The sequence below is a fragment of the Falco punctatus genome (genome assembly GCF_963210335.1).
Source record: "Falco punctatus genome assembly, chromosome: 10".
In the NCBI taxonomy this organism is placed as follows: domain Eukaryota; kingdom Metazoa; phylum Chordata; class Aves; order Falconiformes; family Falconidae; genus Falco; species Falco punctatus.
The window spans coordinates 33,098,777-33,116,644 of record NC_137590.1 but is presented as its reverse complement, the minus strand read 5'-3'; the positions used below and the strand labels follow the sequence as shown (position 1 = coordinate 33,116,644).

The following is a 17,868-nucleotide window of genomic DNA, read 5'->3' as shown; positions in this document are numbered from 1 at the left end:
CCCTGTGGCCCCTTGATGCCTCTGGCTTGGAGCAGTGCTGGAGCGTAGCAGCAAGGGATGGATGTCCCTGCTGTTCCCCAGCTGCTGCCTTAGTTACCCCGGCCTCTGGCTGTTTTTTTGCTGAGAAGTGTTTGGTTGCTGGTTTGGAGTGAACGAGAAGGATACTAGTAAAAGAACATGGCTTTCAGTCCAGGGAAGACAGAATATGAGAAATTTGGACATTCATCATTTTCTGCAGCTCAGTCTTGATATGACCTCACTTGCCCTTAGCAACCAAAAGCCCTGTTTAATGCCTTTTATTTTCCACTATTCTGCTAGCAGCTGTCTTGACCCTCTGAAGGGTATCAGCCACCTTCCTAAGGACTCAAGAACACAGATTAAATTATCTCAGTTCTAGGTGATGTATTTGTACAGTGAGGTGCTTGACTGCCTTAGGAACATCTGTAGAAACTTGGACATCTTTAAGGATATTGGGGTCCTGCGGCCAGAATGTGGTGAGTCAGCACTAAGGATAGCAGAGGTTTAGTTACGTCCTCCACTGCAACTGCAGCATGTCACTACATACATTCTCCTCCTGTTCAGTAGGTTCTGATGTCAGTTACTTCAATATTTATGTAGTTGGGAGCTGTCTGTAATTTTGGACTGCTTATGAGGCTTTTTTCTTAATATCGTCATACTAGAGGGATTGCAGAAATGGTAAAGATGTAGGTCTTGGCATAATACCTTGACTTCTAGGGTGCGTAGTGATGTCAGGAGAGCTGTGCCCCCTTGCAGTCAGTGTACTGTAAGGAAAAAGATGATCGGGAAAAACAGGACAGATTCTCTTCACAACTGCCAAAATCAGTGACAGAACAGGGCTTTCAAAAATATTTGCCATATAAGGAATAGTTTTGGAGCTACTTTGGATTGTTTCTGGCTAACTTATCACCTAATCCTGTGTGAAAAAGGGAGAGAGACTGGGCTCAACTTCAATTCCTTTGCATAGAGGGGTAACTTAATGACAGTGTGCTTTGTGTTTGTGGGAGGTAAGCCAGATTTATCATGTTGGGTTCTTTGTAACTGAAATTTCTGCTATGGTCTCTCTTTATACACTCCAAAAAAATGAGTAGCCTTTATTAAAAACAAAACAAACAAACAGAAATCCCCTGCTCTATGTTGAAAATGATACATTTTAGAAAGAACTCATGTTTCTACTCCTCTTTCTATTCCTTTGTTCCAATATTGTGTTTATTCAAGTAGAAGGAAGTTCCTAGGCAAGCCAGATATTGTGATGGCTTTGTGTTGCTCTTACTGGATTTCACTTCAGGAAAACTGCTGACACAAGGATCTATCCCTTCTGTAGGCAGGTAGGAACACACAAGCCACATGCCGACTGCTCCAGGAGGGCTGGGTTACAGCCAGTGCTGCTCAGTGGTGAGTCCAGGATGTTGACAGCCTATGGGACAAGATGAGAACGAGCTCTGATCTTGTGTTCCCAAAGCTCAGGGCAGAGCTTGCTTCATCTGGGGAACTTCTGCAGAGTGACAGGAGGACCTAAGGGAGGAGGATCAAAGAGGAGTTGAGACCACTACCTAAAATTACCTTAGATTTTTAATTATGGAAATTTTAGGGTGGCGATTTCCATGAAATTTCCATGAAAAAAGAAACTATACTATTAACGATCGCTTAATCGTTAAAACCACGTTAAAACGTGGTGACCACTTGTGGGATTTTCTGCATCTATACAGAGATAGGTTTAAAATCTCTAAGAAATTTTTTTGCAAACCTGTAAGTAAGGCTAAACTATGGTGTGTCCCCAGTGTGGAAGCCCGTTCGTTCTGTGCTCATCGTAACAGTTAAAGCTCTGTCCTGCCCGTTTGTAATTTTTAAACGGGGGCTGCACCACACTTTCAGATGCTTAGGTTATAGGTTCCCATGCAATTTTCATAAATAATCCTGTCAACACGCAAAGGCCTGTTCAGGGTGCTGCAGATGAGTTAGCAGCAGCCAGGTTTTGTTTGGGAGCACAATGCTACAACATCTGCAGATGGTGAAGCAGCAAATGATACCACTCAGGAGTCAGAACAAATAGCTCACAAACAGGAGTCGATCCCTCCACTGCGCAGTCAGCTTGATCAAGTAGAATAGTTGCTGCCAACAGCAGTTAAAAATGGGTGATGAAGGTTTAACGCAGTGTGGCCTTCCACTCTATCCTGAAACTGTATTGAGGGGAAAGGAGAGGGAAATGAGAATTGCCTTCAAGTCAGCTGAAATAAGCTATGTGTCTTTGAATTGACAAAAGCTCAACATCTGAGATATAACACGGAACAGTAACAATGAATTATCCCAAGTTAACACTTGCAGGGCATTAACAATACTGAGTGCCTGCTCAGTAATTGCACTCAGTCTCACAATTGATTTTCTTTATGTGAACCTAAATATTTTAACTGTATCACTTCATTTTCCTACCAGTCTTGAATCTGAAACTTAGGAGCATTTTCTACTCTTACACACAATCTCTTAGGAGATTAATGGCCACAGCATATTGATCATCACTGTTTCATTGGGACTTGCCTCTTCTCTCTTGTTCTGCTCCTTCTTGGGCAGCTTTCATCATGTTCATGCAGCCAGGTTAGTGGTCCAGGAACCCAGTACAAGTTCCTAGAGAAGCCTCCTAGGTTTTTACAGGTCTCAAGTAGTTACTAAATATGACTGAATGTTGCTGTATCTCCAAGACCAAATATGCCTCCTTAATTTAAAATGGTGGCTTTGACTGGATGGGAATAACAAGTGAACAAAATAATAATGAAAACTCATGCTACCGTTACAAGTAGCTCCCTGTTTACAAGCTGAGCTTTATTCTTACGTCAGGTGGTGGTTCTCAGAAGTCACAAACAGTTTTGGAAATCCCTTGGGTTTTGGTTACAAGTGTTAGTAATGGGCAATGAAGGTACCTGATTTCAGGGAGTAGGAGGGGCCTATCCTAAAGGTGTAATCCTTTAACGAGTCTCAAACTGAGCACCAAGAAATAGCTACTTAATTTTTAAATGTTCACTTGACCCTGGCTGCATCTAATTCTGAACTCAAATGAGGCATTTATCTATGTACTGTTTTTCATGCACATGTGAATCAACACAAGTTTTATTTTTGCATGCATGTAGACCACTGAACCGTCACACTTCCTCATGGGGATGAATTATTACACATTCCCAGCAAACTGTATTCTAGTTCGTTTTCCTGTGTTTAGTTATGGTGTTTCTGTTTCCAAAGACACTAATGAAGATGAAGAGGTTTTTCCTTCTGTTTTATAAGTGGAATGGTTTCCATTTCCAATGTGGCTCACTTACTAATATGATACACTTTGAGGACAATAGCTTTTCTTCGTTTCCATTTCAGTTAGTTTCATGGGCTAATGTAACTGGTGTATTTATAGGTAAGTTAATATTTTAAATGGCCCATAAGGAGATAACATTAATGATTTTTTAGCATATGAATCCCCTTTTTCTGGTTTTCATTTTGAAATGGTACTTGTGCTTGCAAACCCTTAGTTGCCAGTTTTGGTTTAAGGATTTGTATAAATGTGAAGTGTGCTTCTTTGGTTACTTAACTGTGAAGGCTAACTTTCTAGCTCAGATTCAAAACAGTTTATCCAAGGAAGAAAAAAATATCCCTTGTTATCTTGCCACTGTCTGTGGGCCTCATTAGTTCTCTGTGTATGTAGCAGCTCTGCGTTTGGTAAGATGTTCCTGAGTGACTGGTTTGTCGAGGAAAAAAATGCTGCTTGAAAATATTCTGTGTATGTAAAGAAATACTTTCCTGAAAATCCAAAGGCAACCTCAAACCTGTCTAAAATGAGACTAGGAAGCTAGCAAAGAAGATTGACAAAAGGCTCAGAGGGTGTGGAGGTTGCAGAAGCCAGACCTTAGTTTTGTAGAGACTTTTCTATACTGCCAAAAGGAAAAAAGCAGGAGTATGATTGTTTCTATTTGGCCTCTTTTTAAAAGAGACTTCTTTGGGAACCGATTCTGACACACATTTAAAGTGAAACTTGCTGTCTCAAGCTCATGGCAGAACAAAGGCCAACAGAAGTAATTACTGAATTCTTGAGATTCAACTCTTGGAGAAATTGCCAAAGTTAGCAAGGGTGGTAGATTTAATTGCTTGTCAGGGTTATAGGGGTGCATTTGCTTCTCAGATTGGAAGGCTGGAATTCAATTTAGAGTGATGCAGAATGTTACCTTGCAAAACTTTCACTAAAATTTACTGATAGGCGTGTGAGGATATGGCTCATGAACAGCCTCCCTGCCTTGTCAATGGGGAGTCAAATTTAGCATGTTGGTTGCAAAATGTAGGTGTTCAGGTAGAAATCAGCCTGCCAGGGAAGAGTGCAGGATGATTGTATTTTACCACGTTATGATAATATTTGATGGTAATCACTTTAGCTAAATCCTTCAGATATAAAGGACAAATGATCACTCCATCCTAATGGACTTGCAGAGGAAACAAATGGGAATGGTGATGGAGGAGTATGGAAGTCCTTCACGTTCCTGCCCACTGGCCACTGGGAGGGCAGTGAGAGGCCTGGGGGAAGGAGTGTGTCGTGGTGGCTTTTTTTTCCTTTTTCGGAGGACCCCGGGGTTGTGTTTTGTGCCCCAGAATACCAGAGAATATCCCAGCTGTTGGTAGGGTGGGGTGAAGTTGAAGGACTAGGTTGTCTAGTCTGTCTCACTGTTCAGAAGCTGAGATGATATCTGCATTTAGTAGAGTCCTCTCTATTCAGTTACAGCTGTAATTCCTGGTTTTCAGTTTTTCCTCTGTGCTGTCCATGTTAAATTACCCTTGCCCTTGAAATTTCTTGAATGGGTAGCCATTTTTTTCTTCTTCCTTCTTTGGAAAGGTTATCGTTCCTCATTAGCTCTCTCAAGCTAGCTTCTAGCTTGTATGCAGGGCACCTTGCTAGATTGCTGTAAATTTTTTACAAGACCACCACTGTTTTCTCTGAGCCAGAAAAGTGTAAATAACTAAGCAGGACTCTTCAAAGATTCTCTGTTAACGTCTGACTTGACAGGTTGTTTTTGGTTTTTTCTCTTACCATCATTTTTACCTTTCATGTTGTGCTTCTCTGCTTTCAGATTTTGTTTGGAGACCCTCTCATTTCCCCCTTAGAAATCTGATTCACTTAGACAACCCTAAACAAGGAAACACCTGACCTGCAATTGCCTGTATTTAGAGATATGGTTGTGTTTATCAAATCTAGCCAACCCTACTTTCTCTGGTATTTTTCCTTTCCTTCCTCTGTCTCTTCAGATTTGCTATCATCAAGAGTTTTTAAAATACATTCACATTTTAGGCTTAAATAAAAACTTAGATTAACTACCATTTAATTAAGATAACATCATCAGGATAATTAAACTTCCTAAGATGGAACAACTAAGCCCTTGTGATTTACAGCCTATGCCTTGTGATTTTTTGTTCTTTGCTGTGTACCCGTGCGTTGAGTGACATCAGCTTTGAGAGGGCACATTGCTAAATGCCATGCCTGATCACAGCGCAACCACCAGCCTGGCTTAGTGGTGGGAGAGACATGGGGCTGGCTGAGGCTGAAGGCTCTCAAGGCAGAGGTGATGGTGGCAGAGGGAAGTATCCTGAAGAGTCTTGCACACTCCTTTTATGAAGAATATGCTGCAAGATCTGACCAGAACTTCGGTGTGCAATGAACTGTTTTGGGGTTCCTTGCGGATGCAGTGCTTTTGCCTAGGAGTGCACAGGGATGACATGCTCTGACCATCCCAGCTGGCTGGGAGACTGCCCTGCCTTTGATGTCCTTGTCACCTTTCAGCTGTAATGCAAATGATGGGAAGTAGCAGGGTGTGGAATGGGCCATGCACAGAAACTGCCAGCTGCCAACACCATAACACAGCTCTTCCAGGGTAGCTCACCCAGGCTGCGGGTTGCTCTCTGCATTGCACTTTCACAGCATTTTGAAGTGGATTTGAGGGCTGAACGTCATTGTCAGGCCTGTTGGGATGTAGGAGAGTGCTTTAGAACATAGGAATGGGGTTGAGCATCTCTGTATCTCTGATGCAAGAGAATCTTCTGTAGCTGGGGTAAAACTTGGCTGCATGGGACAGTGCACAGTGCTTTTCTGGGGCTACTGTAAGCTGTGAGCTAAAGGCTCATAAATGTTGTTATTTTCCAGTCTGGCTGTCAAGTAAAAAAAAAAAAAAAATAAATAAAAAGTGCCTTATATTTTATTTGTGTTGCTTCCTAAGCTCCTAAAGAGCTCTTTGGATACCTCCGTTTTGAGTTCAGCAAGGTTACCTATGCAGAAGAAAACACAACTTTGTATGCATTCCACAGAGATTTGCTCCTGGCAGACTTTGAAACCACTTATTAAAATAAGTATTTCCGCACTTGTAACTAATTGTATAGGAAACAGACTTTAGTTAGCAAATGTGTTTTTATGAGGACAAGCTGATTCATACTTTTCTTTCTACTTCATAATCTATGCAGATGAAAATTACTCTTATCCTTTCTCTGAAGCTCTTTTAGAAATCTTTTCTAGTCAGATAAAATAATTTTATTCAAAAGTAAGAGTAAATTGAGTCAGTGGCTTAAAAATTAATAAATCTTGAATGAAATGTTGCATGAGGAAATGAAAAACCAAGATTCGTAAGAATTATTTTGCTAATAGAGTAGCTAAGGGTTGGCTGTATTTTAAATTAAAAATATTCATTTAAATACATTAGCCATAGAAGAAATGGTTAGGCAGATGGATGTTTAGTGTATGTGGATTGGATTTTTCTGGAGTTCTTGATTTAGCAGATGTACAGATGAAGTCTGTAAGATAATAGTGCTGAGCCAAGGCAAAGTTGCTGAGTACAGTGCTTTTTTTTTTTAACTTATGACTCATGGGTGAATCTAAACTAGAACTATGTTTAATATTAATATGAAATTCAAAAGACTGCTTTCATGGTAGACACTGGAAATACATCTTTGGATGATCTTAAAACAAGTTTTCTTTACTCCTCGTAGTTCTCTGGACATTCAAACAAAATACATTTTGTAGTGGAAAGGTAACTTTAAAACAAACTTGACACAGTGTACCATATTTTTGGCATCCTTGTATGTAATCAACAACTTGCTGCATTTGCTTTGGTTGCCTCATCATACCCAGTTCCCACCAGTTCTTCAGTATTCAGTGCCAGGTAGGAATTTTAGTTTGCGTTTCCAAATCCTCAGCATGTTTTTTGTTCCGCTGGGCAAAAGTCTCCCTGCTTAGGTAAATACTTTACCTCTCTGTGCTGCTCTGTCCTCAGCAGCCTGCAATGCCTTCATACCCTGAGAGGTGCTGAACGCTTGAGAGTTGCCTTGTTTGCACTACCTCTATCTGTCTGGCTGTTTGTAAAGCACTCCCATCTGGGTACAGTCAGTGCTACTCTGTGTTGTGTTCATCTGTGCTTGTTCTAGATAACTCTGATACTGCTGCATGCTTGTTCTTTGCAGGAAAACAGTAGAAATTCCCATAAGCAGATCTGCAAGTTATCCGAGTGGTACCTGGACAGGGCAGTAATTGTTTTGAGTAAGCTTTTCTGTTCCAGCTCTTTTCATTGCTGGGGAAGTAAAATTGAGGAGAGTATAATGGAAGGTTTGGGTTTTCTATTAAGGTTCTTGTTCGGAGCTGGCATGTAAAGATGCAGTTTTAGCTGTTTGGAATAATTAATTGCCGAAACATAGGTGTGGTATTTGTGGTTAAGGAGCTGTGACTTGATAGCTTTTTTTTACTGCCTCCTTCCATGAGGAAGCTAATCTCAGTAGCTAAACTAAAACAAGGCCAGGACTGAAACCCTAGCTGTACTGCAGCTTTTTCAGTAAGATCCATTCACCCAAATTTGATGAGCTTCTAAAATAATCCTGATGCATTCTGGAATTTGCTGTGCAGGCTCCATCAGTGCCTTTGAGAAGGAGATGAGGTCTGCAATGTTTCCAGAGCTCTGCCAATGCAGTCTGTGTAACGGCTTTGTTGAAGTCATTCAGGTACCTGAGCAGAGCTGGTTCTAAGCAGGTATAAGTAGACTTCAAGGACAGAATATGAGTGCATCCTGAGCCCTTGTAAACGGTGACTTGAGCTGATAACTACTAAACAGCAAGTTTTAGGGAGTGGTAGTTGCTGTTAATTATTATTACTTCTGTTGTTATGTAGTTTTTTGCAGCAAAAGGCTGCAACTCCCTCCCAGAGTCCTGTGCAAGAGTTGGGATGTATTGATGCCCTCCTGCAGTCCCTGCAAAATGCAGCAGCTGATACGCTTCAGCTGTGAGCACCTCAGGCTTGTGCAAGGTGTGTTTGTGCCTAAAGCATTTGGCGTTACCTATTTGGGGAGCATGTGTAAGTGGCACAGTTCGCTTGACACCAAGGGTTGGTTCTGAGACAGGGAGGTATAACGGGAGAAGGGCGCTTTCTGTGAAGATGCTTCCTCAGGCTAAACAAATGCTATCCTGTGTACTTCACAGCTGAGGCTTAAAATAGAGATAATAAGTTGATACATGTTGTGTTTTGTTTTTAAGCTGGTCTTCAGTCTCCAGATTGGCTTTTAAGTATCTTGTTGCTATGGAGAAAGAACAACTCCTATGCAGTGGGTGCGGAGAGCAGCACTCCTCACAGCATGGTGTGGTACTGCCTTTTCATCCTGTAGCTTTTTTTCCCCAAGGAAATAATGGCTGTTACTGGTATGCTGCCGTTTGATCTTGTCTGTACTTGTGATTGACTTCCTTCTCCCTTTCCCTGTTGCCCTTTATGAATGGCTTTTCACCATCTCTGATTTTATCTGTTTCTCCTCTGCCTTTTTTCTCATTGAGGGCTCCCTTCACTTCCAAATGAAAATTAGGCTGTTAGAGAGATGATAAGGCTGTGATCTCAGATAATTTCTTTTCTGTATTTGTGGTCAGTGAGAGATACCAGATTTGCAGTAGGTACAGGAAAATATTTTGCTACCAATACATCAATTTCTCTCTCTTCCTTTTTCTAAAGTAAAGGAGCCTGGACTCTGGTACTACATATACAGCAGAGCAAGGGCTGTTTCTGGAGATTGCAGCAATGTTACGCATCTGTTGGTGAGCCCTTACTGCAACAGAAAGTATATGTCTTGACATCCAGGCATGTCAATAGCTGTACATGTCTGTTGTTTGTCTAGCTTTGTTCCATGTAGTTTCCCTCACCTTGGGCTCGGTTCCCAGCCAATGCAGGCTGCAATGCAGTTTGCACACAGGTCATATCTCCAATGATGAGATGATGTCTGTGCTTGGGGGAGTGAGGAGAAAGGCCAGGCCAGTGTATGAGTAGGGAATACAAATGCATAGACCAATGTACCCTATTGTCCTTGAATGTCAAAGGAAGCAGCAGGCTTTGTCAGGTCTGATGTGTCAGAGCCCTGGAGCTGTAGATTCAGATGCATTTCTGAAGCTGAATTACTGAGTGCTTTTGTTTGTACTCTTTTTCCTCCTCTGCTACTAACTGCAAGACCAGTTACAAAAAAAAAATCGGTATTTTAATTGAAGATATACAAATGAGCAGGGAAAACTTGGAATGAACCAGAGGAAATGCTGTGAAAGCAAATTCACCTCTTTTGCTGGTGGTTGCTTGATAGCTAGAGACTGTTCCAGTTATTTTGGAAGGGCTCAGCTCTCACTGGGGCTTTCAAGTGAAGAGGCCATTTTTTCAAGGCCATCTGCTTAGCTTCTGGGTGCTGCTAATTTCTGGAGACCTCTTGAAATGTAGAAATCTTGTTGTCTACTTCTTTTTTAATGAGAATGCCATGTGCATACCAGATTGACCCCAATTTTTCTCTTGATTTCCCTTTAATTTACTATATTAAATTGAATCTGTCTGTTTTCTGAATTATCTCTGATCCCCTGCAGTGTGAAGAAAGCCTGCTCATCTCCTGCTGCTGCTCTTAGCTGATATTATGTTGTTAAACTTCTGCTTGCTCATTGTCAGTCCTGTGCATGTCTGCCTCAAGCAAGCAAGGTCTAATTGTGAAGCTGCTCTGGCTGCCCCTAATCCTTCAGTGCTTGTATTTGTCTGCCTCCCCTTGTGTTGTCTTGTCTCCTTTGGGTTTGGCCATCTTGGATTATATTTCTTCATGTTCTCTGTGTAGCCCCAAAGCAGTTCCAAGACTGAGGCTCGAATTTACCATAGAAAGGTAAGTTAGGAACGGCAGCAATGCCTGGAGCATAAGACAGTGCACAAGGCAGTAAAAGATCTTGTGGTAAACTAGCTCTCTGGAGAAACATGACACTGTTCTCGAAGTGATCTCCACTTGGTCTGAGCCTTCTGGCAACCCACCCCTTATGTCCGTGTGGAGTGCAGTGGCTTTCTTTGCTGTATTAATGTGAAAGTGGATTCTGAATTAATAATGATCAGCTTTTGCCATTATTATTCAGTTACATTCTACTAATGTGTATTGGGAACACAGGGCAGGACAATGTCTGGTATTCCTGCCAGCGTCCTTTTGATACTACCAAAAGAGAAATAGTATTGGTAACGTTCTGGTATGACCTTTAGGTCACAATAAATTGGGACTGCATGAGCTGTCTGCTATCATGGTCAGTTTAGGAGCTGAGAGCTCAGTGATCAAAATGTAAAATGTGCCAGTGCAGTCTTGGAGGCTTTGCCAGGATTCTCTGCTTATGCTTCTTTGCTGATACGTCCGCAAATTGCTGGGCTACTTTTTTTGGGAAACGACGTGCTTGTTCCTGAAACAGTTACATTCAGTGATGCCTCCAATGAGCAGAGTCCACTACTTGACTCTTTACAAAGCTGAAAAGGGAGAAGGGAAGAGGAAGAATTCACAGCTTAGCTGTCAAATAGTAGCTGCTAGAAAAGGAACTGCATACCTAGGAAAATTTTTGTTCTACATTTGAGCAGACTTAAGTACTCCAGAACTAACCTTAGAAAAAAGGTGTATATATACATAGCATAAAAATAATTGGTGTATTTCTGTAAAAAACAGAAACCTGCTTATCTGATGAAGGGAATTATGGAATGAAAATGCTACATCTGGCAAGATCAACCCAAACATGAGGCTGGAGGTTGTCAGGCCCTTTTGTTCCTGGGAAACAAATTGACATGATAAAATTGAGCCTAAAATGACACAGATAATGCAGCTGTGAAGAATTTCTAGTTTCTTTTAAGGTAAATAAGATGCTATACCAAGGAATAATAGTTTGATTAATCAGTATTTTGATTTAAACCTATATATATGTGTGTGTGTGTTTTGTATATGTGTGTATGTATGGACGAGTTAGCAGATTATCCCTTTTGAACTTGTTCCTTTTCCTGTTTGGGATGACAGAGATGTTTGTTACTGTGTTTCGCAGGTGCCAGTCCCAAGGTCTTCGTGGGACCTACATATGTGTTGTGATCTGTGCTGGCAGCTTGGTCACCAGATTTTTTTTCTCTTAGGATCACAGCTTGAGCAATAAGGTCATGAAGGGCCTGCTGTACCCTGAGTGATGGACAGAGCACCAAGGCCAGAGCTTCCCTAGAGCACCAAGGCCAGAGCTTCCCCCCACACATGTGCGTAAGCTAGTTAAGCTGGAGAAAGCAAACTGTATCCTATCATACAGTAAAGTCTGGGATTGTTCCTCCGTGAGAGCCCGGGAGACGATTCTCTAGGCTATTTGTAATGGTACCAAATCCCTTTTAACTCACTTAACAATTAATTACTGAATTGGGTAAAGGGCAAATGGCTTATTTTGACAAGGACTGTAGCCTTTATTTCTGTGGTTTTTCCTCTCTCTCAACATAAACTCATTTTTACAGACTTGCATGTTTGTAAATTGCATTTGTTTAGCAAATACATACAGTGTAAGCTGCAGCAGTTTCATCATCAGTGGGCAGCCTGTAATTGGGAAGAGAAGGAAAATACCTTGAAGGACTGTCTTCTAGTGGTTCTTTGCTGGTGCATTTTGAGGCCATAACCTGATGGCTCAGAAGCTAGTGGGCTTGGTCCCTCATGCCGTGGTCTGTGTCAGCAGGGTGTTTAATATGACAGGGCTTTTTGTGATACGAGCTGCTGACTTCTGGGACTACCAAACAGATGGTGACTACGTGAGAACACATGTAAGTGGCTGACACTGTAGATCTTGTTTTCCCCAGTTGTCGCACTGTTCAGGATGCAGTGTTTAAGACCAGAATCAGCATAAAGGTTTCTTTCCTTAAGAAAGAAAGGTAAAATAACCACTCCCAAACCAAATCCAAACACACTGAGGCCTCATGGTTCCGATGCCGAGCTATAGGGAGCTTGTCAAATCTTCCTGTTTGCCACGTCTGCCAGATTTGAGAGAAGGCAAAAACAACACTGCAGAGTTTTGTTTCCTGGGTGGAGTTAAGTGGTATGGCACTATTGCATTATATTACTATAAGCAGTAAACAAACGTGAGTCTGTGTGAAAAGAGTACTTTGAAAATGAAAATGAAGACAAAGGGGCCCGATGTGTATATATAAATGAGTTTGCTATTTCTTACGTTTTCCAGCAAGGATAAAGGAAATGGCAGTATAGTGTCTCCTCATGATCATTTGAAAGCTGCACTGTACTGTTGGGATTCCTCTCTGGCAATCTTTTCTTACTCAAGTGACTGAAATCTGTCAAATTCCAATAGAAAGAAACAGAACTTGATTTCAAAGTGTGCTGTCGACCTTCTTCCAAAATGGATTTCAGAATAGATCAACCTTCTGACGTTTGTTCTTATATCAGCATATCTGTAGCTTGTGGAAATTTAAATATTAAGGCGTAACATCTGAATCATAGCAACCTTTCAGTGTCCAATGAGAAAGCCAATCTGCCTGGTTCACGTGGTACGTTTTACTCCATCCGCAGAAATTAGCTTTGCCTGTGCTTTTTAAATAAAAAAAAAAAAAGCTGAAAACCCAACCTGCTGCAATACAATTTGGGAGCTGGCTAGTACGTAGGATTTTTTTGCAGAGTCACATTGAGTTTCTCAGCAAAGAAAGAGGATTGTCGTCTGCAGAGAAGTGCTGGTGGAGGAAAAGCAAGATCCTATGAGCCTGGAAAAATGGGAAATTTGGTAGAGATGAACAAACATTAAGCTGCCTGACATTATGCAGTTGGACCCAGCAGTTTCTCTGCATACAGTGCCTGGTGCAGAGTGTATCATAGCAGTGCAGTAAGTTTAAGGGATAAAAGTAGTGTAGTTGTGAGCATTCAAGCACAGACCTGGAGCAGGTAATCTCCAAAGGTCCAGCCTAAATTATTCCATGTCCTGAGGCTGTTTTCTGTCTGGGATCCATGAAAATTCTGAACAAAAGTTGGCTTTAAAATACAGACATGGAAAAAAGGAGAACAGTGAAGCCACATGCTGGCTTTTAGGCAGTAAAAGCCATATGAATTAGCTAAAGTATCATGACTAAAATGAAGCTTTCCTGAGGAAGGAGGCATAGGGCACTCTGCTCCAAATGTCACTGTCAATCTCTCTTCTCTGTAAGCTGTTTGTCTCCAAAATTTTCTGTTGAAAGCCAGAGCTAGTGCTGTTGCATCTGAAGCATTTGGTTTGTGATTCGTAACTGTGACTGAGACTCAGGAGAGAGATGCCTGGATGGAAGGACATTTGAAAATCATTTCGTAGCCAGCACAGATGCCCAGGGAGCAGCCAAGCCCTTAAAACTAACATGAATGAAACGCTGTGCTGTTAACCCTCTGAGCTGGTATTGCTCAGGGGGGAACGATATTGCTGAGTTCTTGGGTTTTTCTATTGCTGAAAGGGTAAATTAACCTACTTCTTTAGCAAAATACTCAGAGATTTGATTGTATTTTACCCTGCTGATAAAACTGGATAGTAATTGTTTTCAGGACTTTTTTTGCATGATTGGGGAAGGAACAATATCTGTGTGGCTTGTGTGAACCTTTCCAGACAGTGTGTGACACTGTCCCAACCTGCTGTCCCTAGTATAAGATGTCTCCTAAGAGAAGGTAGTTAAATAATGCTGGCATTGTATGACATGAGGTTTGTAGTGTGAGTAAATATCTATTTAGTGGTAAGCAGATAAGTCCTTTTAAATATCACAGTGGATACCACAGGGGAAGAAACATTTGCATTGAAAATAAAAGCAACTGGAAAATGTTCCAGCCTTTAAAAAACATAATCAAGATTTAAAAAAAACTTTTTTGTCATTTCACTCTTCTCTTAAAAAAAAATGCTGACTGTTCCGTGATACATAAAAAATATGTCTATACGCAAAACCAGGACTATTTAGGATGGAAAAATCAAAACAATTTTACATGCTTCAAATTTCTGGATAAATATATTCTAGCAAGCTTATTCTGAGGAATTTTAATGGAATACATTTTTATGAGCCCAGATGAAATAAGATTTACGAAGTTAAATTGTCCTCACTCACTGTCCCTCTGATATTATATGTTATGTTACAAAAAAAAAAGAAAAAAAAATCAGAAAGGATTTCTGAATGTGCTAAGCATTCCCAAGGTGGGCAAAGTGCAATTACTTATCTTTTTGGAAATACTGGTGCTATAAGGTTTTGTATTTTTTCAAATACTTTAGTGTTCTCATGAAAAATGGAAGCATCTCCAACTTCAGCTGCAAACTGAAGCTATGTATATAGTTACTGCGTAATGCCTACGCAGTGGGATCCTGGTTTGGAGGAAGGTTGTGCCTGCAATTATGATGTCTTCATATTAATTACAAAACCAGGAAGAGGAAATGAGAATGTTGTTCCTCTTCTTTGAGGAAATCAGTGTATTTCAAGTTTAATTTAAAAATAACAAACATCTTTAATCTTGTACAGTTGAACAGAGGATTTGTGTCAGGGTTTTTCTAGACAACTTCAAGCCTGAATAAACCAGCCAGTAAGAGAGACTGCCATACTCTTGAAAGTGCTGGTGTATTCTGGGAGCAGAGCGTGGAAAATCACCCCCACTCTAAACCTCTGAAGCTGAAACCAGATAAGTGTGTCCTCTTTAAAGGACATATTGCCACTGTTATCACTCATATCTCTTCTGACGTTAGTATTTCTAATCTTCAGATTCAAGATCTCAGTACAGTAAAGATTTGTGGTTGGTAGGATAGGATTTGGTTTTCTTTCTGTGAGAATGGACCACTAGAGTTTTTCTGCCAGGAATACTGAAACAGAAATATTGTATACATTAATAGAAATGGAAATTAAAAAAAAATAATCACTTCTGACTACTGTCCTGGTTTTGGCTGGGATAGTTAATTTTCTTCCTAGTAGCTGGTACAGTGCTGTGTTTTGGATTTAGGATGGGAATAATGTTGATAACACCCTGATGTTTTAGTTGTTGTTGATCAGTGTGTACACCAAGTCAGGGACTTCTCAGCTTCTCGTACTGTCCTGCCAGCAAGGAGGCTGGGGTGCACAAGAAGTTGGGAAGGGACACGGCCAGGACAGCTGGTCCAAACTGGCCCAAGGGGTATTCCGTACATAGGATGTCAGGCTGAACAAAAAAGCTAGGGGGGAGTTGGCCAGGGGGTGGCAGCCCGCTGTTTCTGGACTGGCTTGGACATCAGTCAGTGGGTGGTGAGCAATTGTATTGTGCATCACTTATTTTGTGTATTCTTTCATCATTATTTTCTCTTCCTTTTCTGTCCTGTTAAACTTGTCTTTATCTCAACCCACGAGTTTTACCTTTTTTTTTTTTTTTTTAGTTCTTTCCCCCATCCCACTGGAGGGGAGTGAGCGAGTGGCTCTGGAGTATTTAGTTACCTGCTGGGTTAAACCACAATTACATTAAAAAAAACACAACCAGAACTGCCATGCACCTCTTCTGTTCACAGTATGGATTTCTTGTCTTTTCAGCTTTGCTTTACTGTTATGTGATCCAGAATACAAAGCTTGTTAACTGTTTATTAGCATGCTCTGATATCTTAACATTGTACTTAGTTATTTATAAAGAATGAGTTAATAGATTAGTAAATAGTGTTAACAAAGCCTTGCTTATTGGTTTCCCAAGGTAATGACAAATAGGTGTACCAACATAATTAACTGTACAGATAATGAATGGCTGCATGTTTGGAGCCAGATTAGCGGCTGTTGTAATGATGAAGGAAGTGGAGTTTTGCCAGCAAATAACTTGGCCTGTTTTCTGTTTGTCTGGAAATGCATTTTTCTCTTCCTAAGCCCCAGTGTTTTAGAAGGTCTGTCTGCAGGTAAAGCATAGTAAGATGGAAACTATCATTTCTAGGAAATAGCTTCTCTACCTGAACATCTGCTGATGAGTGGTATCTCCAGTACTGGGGTGATTGTCACGTTATCAGTGGGCATATCCCTCAGCGATGGCCTTAAGCCCATATTAGCCAAAGAGTTAATTTGCTTTGTTAGTTTGTTTTTTGAAGGGGGAGAAATAGCGCACCAATTGGTAAATTAAACCCCACATTCCTACATGCACAAGACTTTAAATTGGGAAGCTAGTATCTGTGGCTGGGTGGAATAATCATTTTAAGTAGCTGAACTAGATTAAGTGTATGTTGACACTTTTGTTTGTGCATAAATTCATTCTTAATGTTGTAGGGCATAGTTGGATGCAGGGAACATTAAAAGAGCTTGACAATGTCAGAAGCAAGATTCTGGTGTCAAACAGGAGGTGAAATTAACTTTATTCTAATTATTGATTAAAGTTTTATTAGCAGACTTTAAAGATATTGGTTGGGCAGCTCTTCAGGGATGAGCAACCTAAACATGTGTCTTCCTGTTTCCATAGCAACACATCTTTTTCATCCTTTCCAGGCAGCCTAGATTGCATTTTGAACTGCAAGAGTATTAGATTCTGAAGAGCTATATTAGCAGCTCAGTAGTTTTCCCTAAACCTTACTATTAAAATATTTTTGTTTTGGTTGATCATTAGAACAAAAAAGTGGTTAAGATTATTGTGCTTTTTTAGCAAAATAAATGATGTCAGCAGAGCTAAAAATGAGAAATAATTGGCAACCAGGGTGAAGTGTTTTGGTCCGATTCATTGACTGCTAAAGTATCTATTCCTGTGACCACACAAACGCGCTTTGTCAGTAAGGTCAAGATTTTAGCAGAATAGTTCTCAGTCCAGTGGTTATTGTAAACATCTTTTTTTATGTTTTTAATTCATATTGTTTGAGCTGTTGGAGAGTGTTGAAGTAATGTAGTAAAGGTTAAGGTTATAAATGGTGGCTATTAGCAAGGATCAAATCTCCACACTGTGGATCAGGGCCTTGGAAGCATGTTTAGAGATGGCATTTTCAAGCTCAACATAAGCAATTTGGTAGTTTTCCAGTATACTTGAGGCCATTTCAGACTGGGATTTTCATATTTTGCTGCAAGCTTGAAACTGTTTTATTGGATTTGGAATGTCAAACTTGTCTATCAAGTCACAGATTTCTAAGACTGGGACAGAGCATCCCAGTATCATTTTCACACAGTTCTCAGCTGCTGTGAGCACAGGAAACTCCTTTTAAAAGTGTATCCTTTGGATAGAGAAATATCTTTTAGAAAGATGCATCTTTTGTCTTGCCTGTGAGAAATGAATAATTCAGTATATCCCTATGCAAATGTTTATTACTCTCTATGAAAAAAAATGTGTGCACCTTATTTCTTCTCACCATTTATGTAGTGTCACTTTCCCAGTGATGAATCTTTGTCAAACATAGCAATGTGCTGCAGTGTTTCCTGAGCTGATTGCATGCATATCTTCTGGTTTGGCATTGTGGAGGCTCAAATTACTGTTTAAATTATGTTTTAAAATGCTATTTTAATGTTACCACTATACAGTAAAAGAAGCAAATTACCATGGGGAAGTATTTAAGCAATGCATAAAGATGCAGATCACCACAATATTTTCCTTTGGCCTTCAGGATGTTTAATTTTCT

At 40.5% G+C, this 17,868-nt stretch overlaps 1 protein-coding gene across 1 annotated transcript in view; it reads left to right on the top strand.

The window, feature by feature from the left end:
* SERGEF (secretion regulating guanine nucleotide exchange factor) overlaps positions 1–17,868 on the top strand; it is a 156,962-nt gene that overhangs the window by 121,170 nt on the left and 17,924 nt on the right.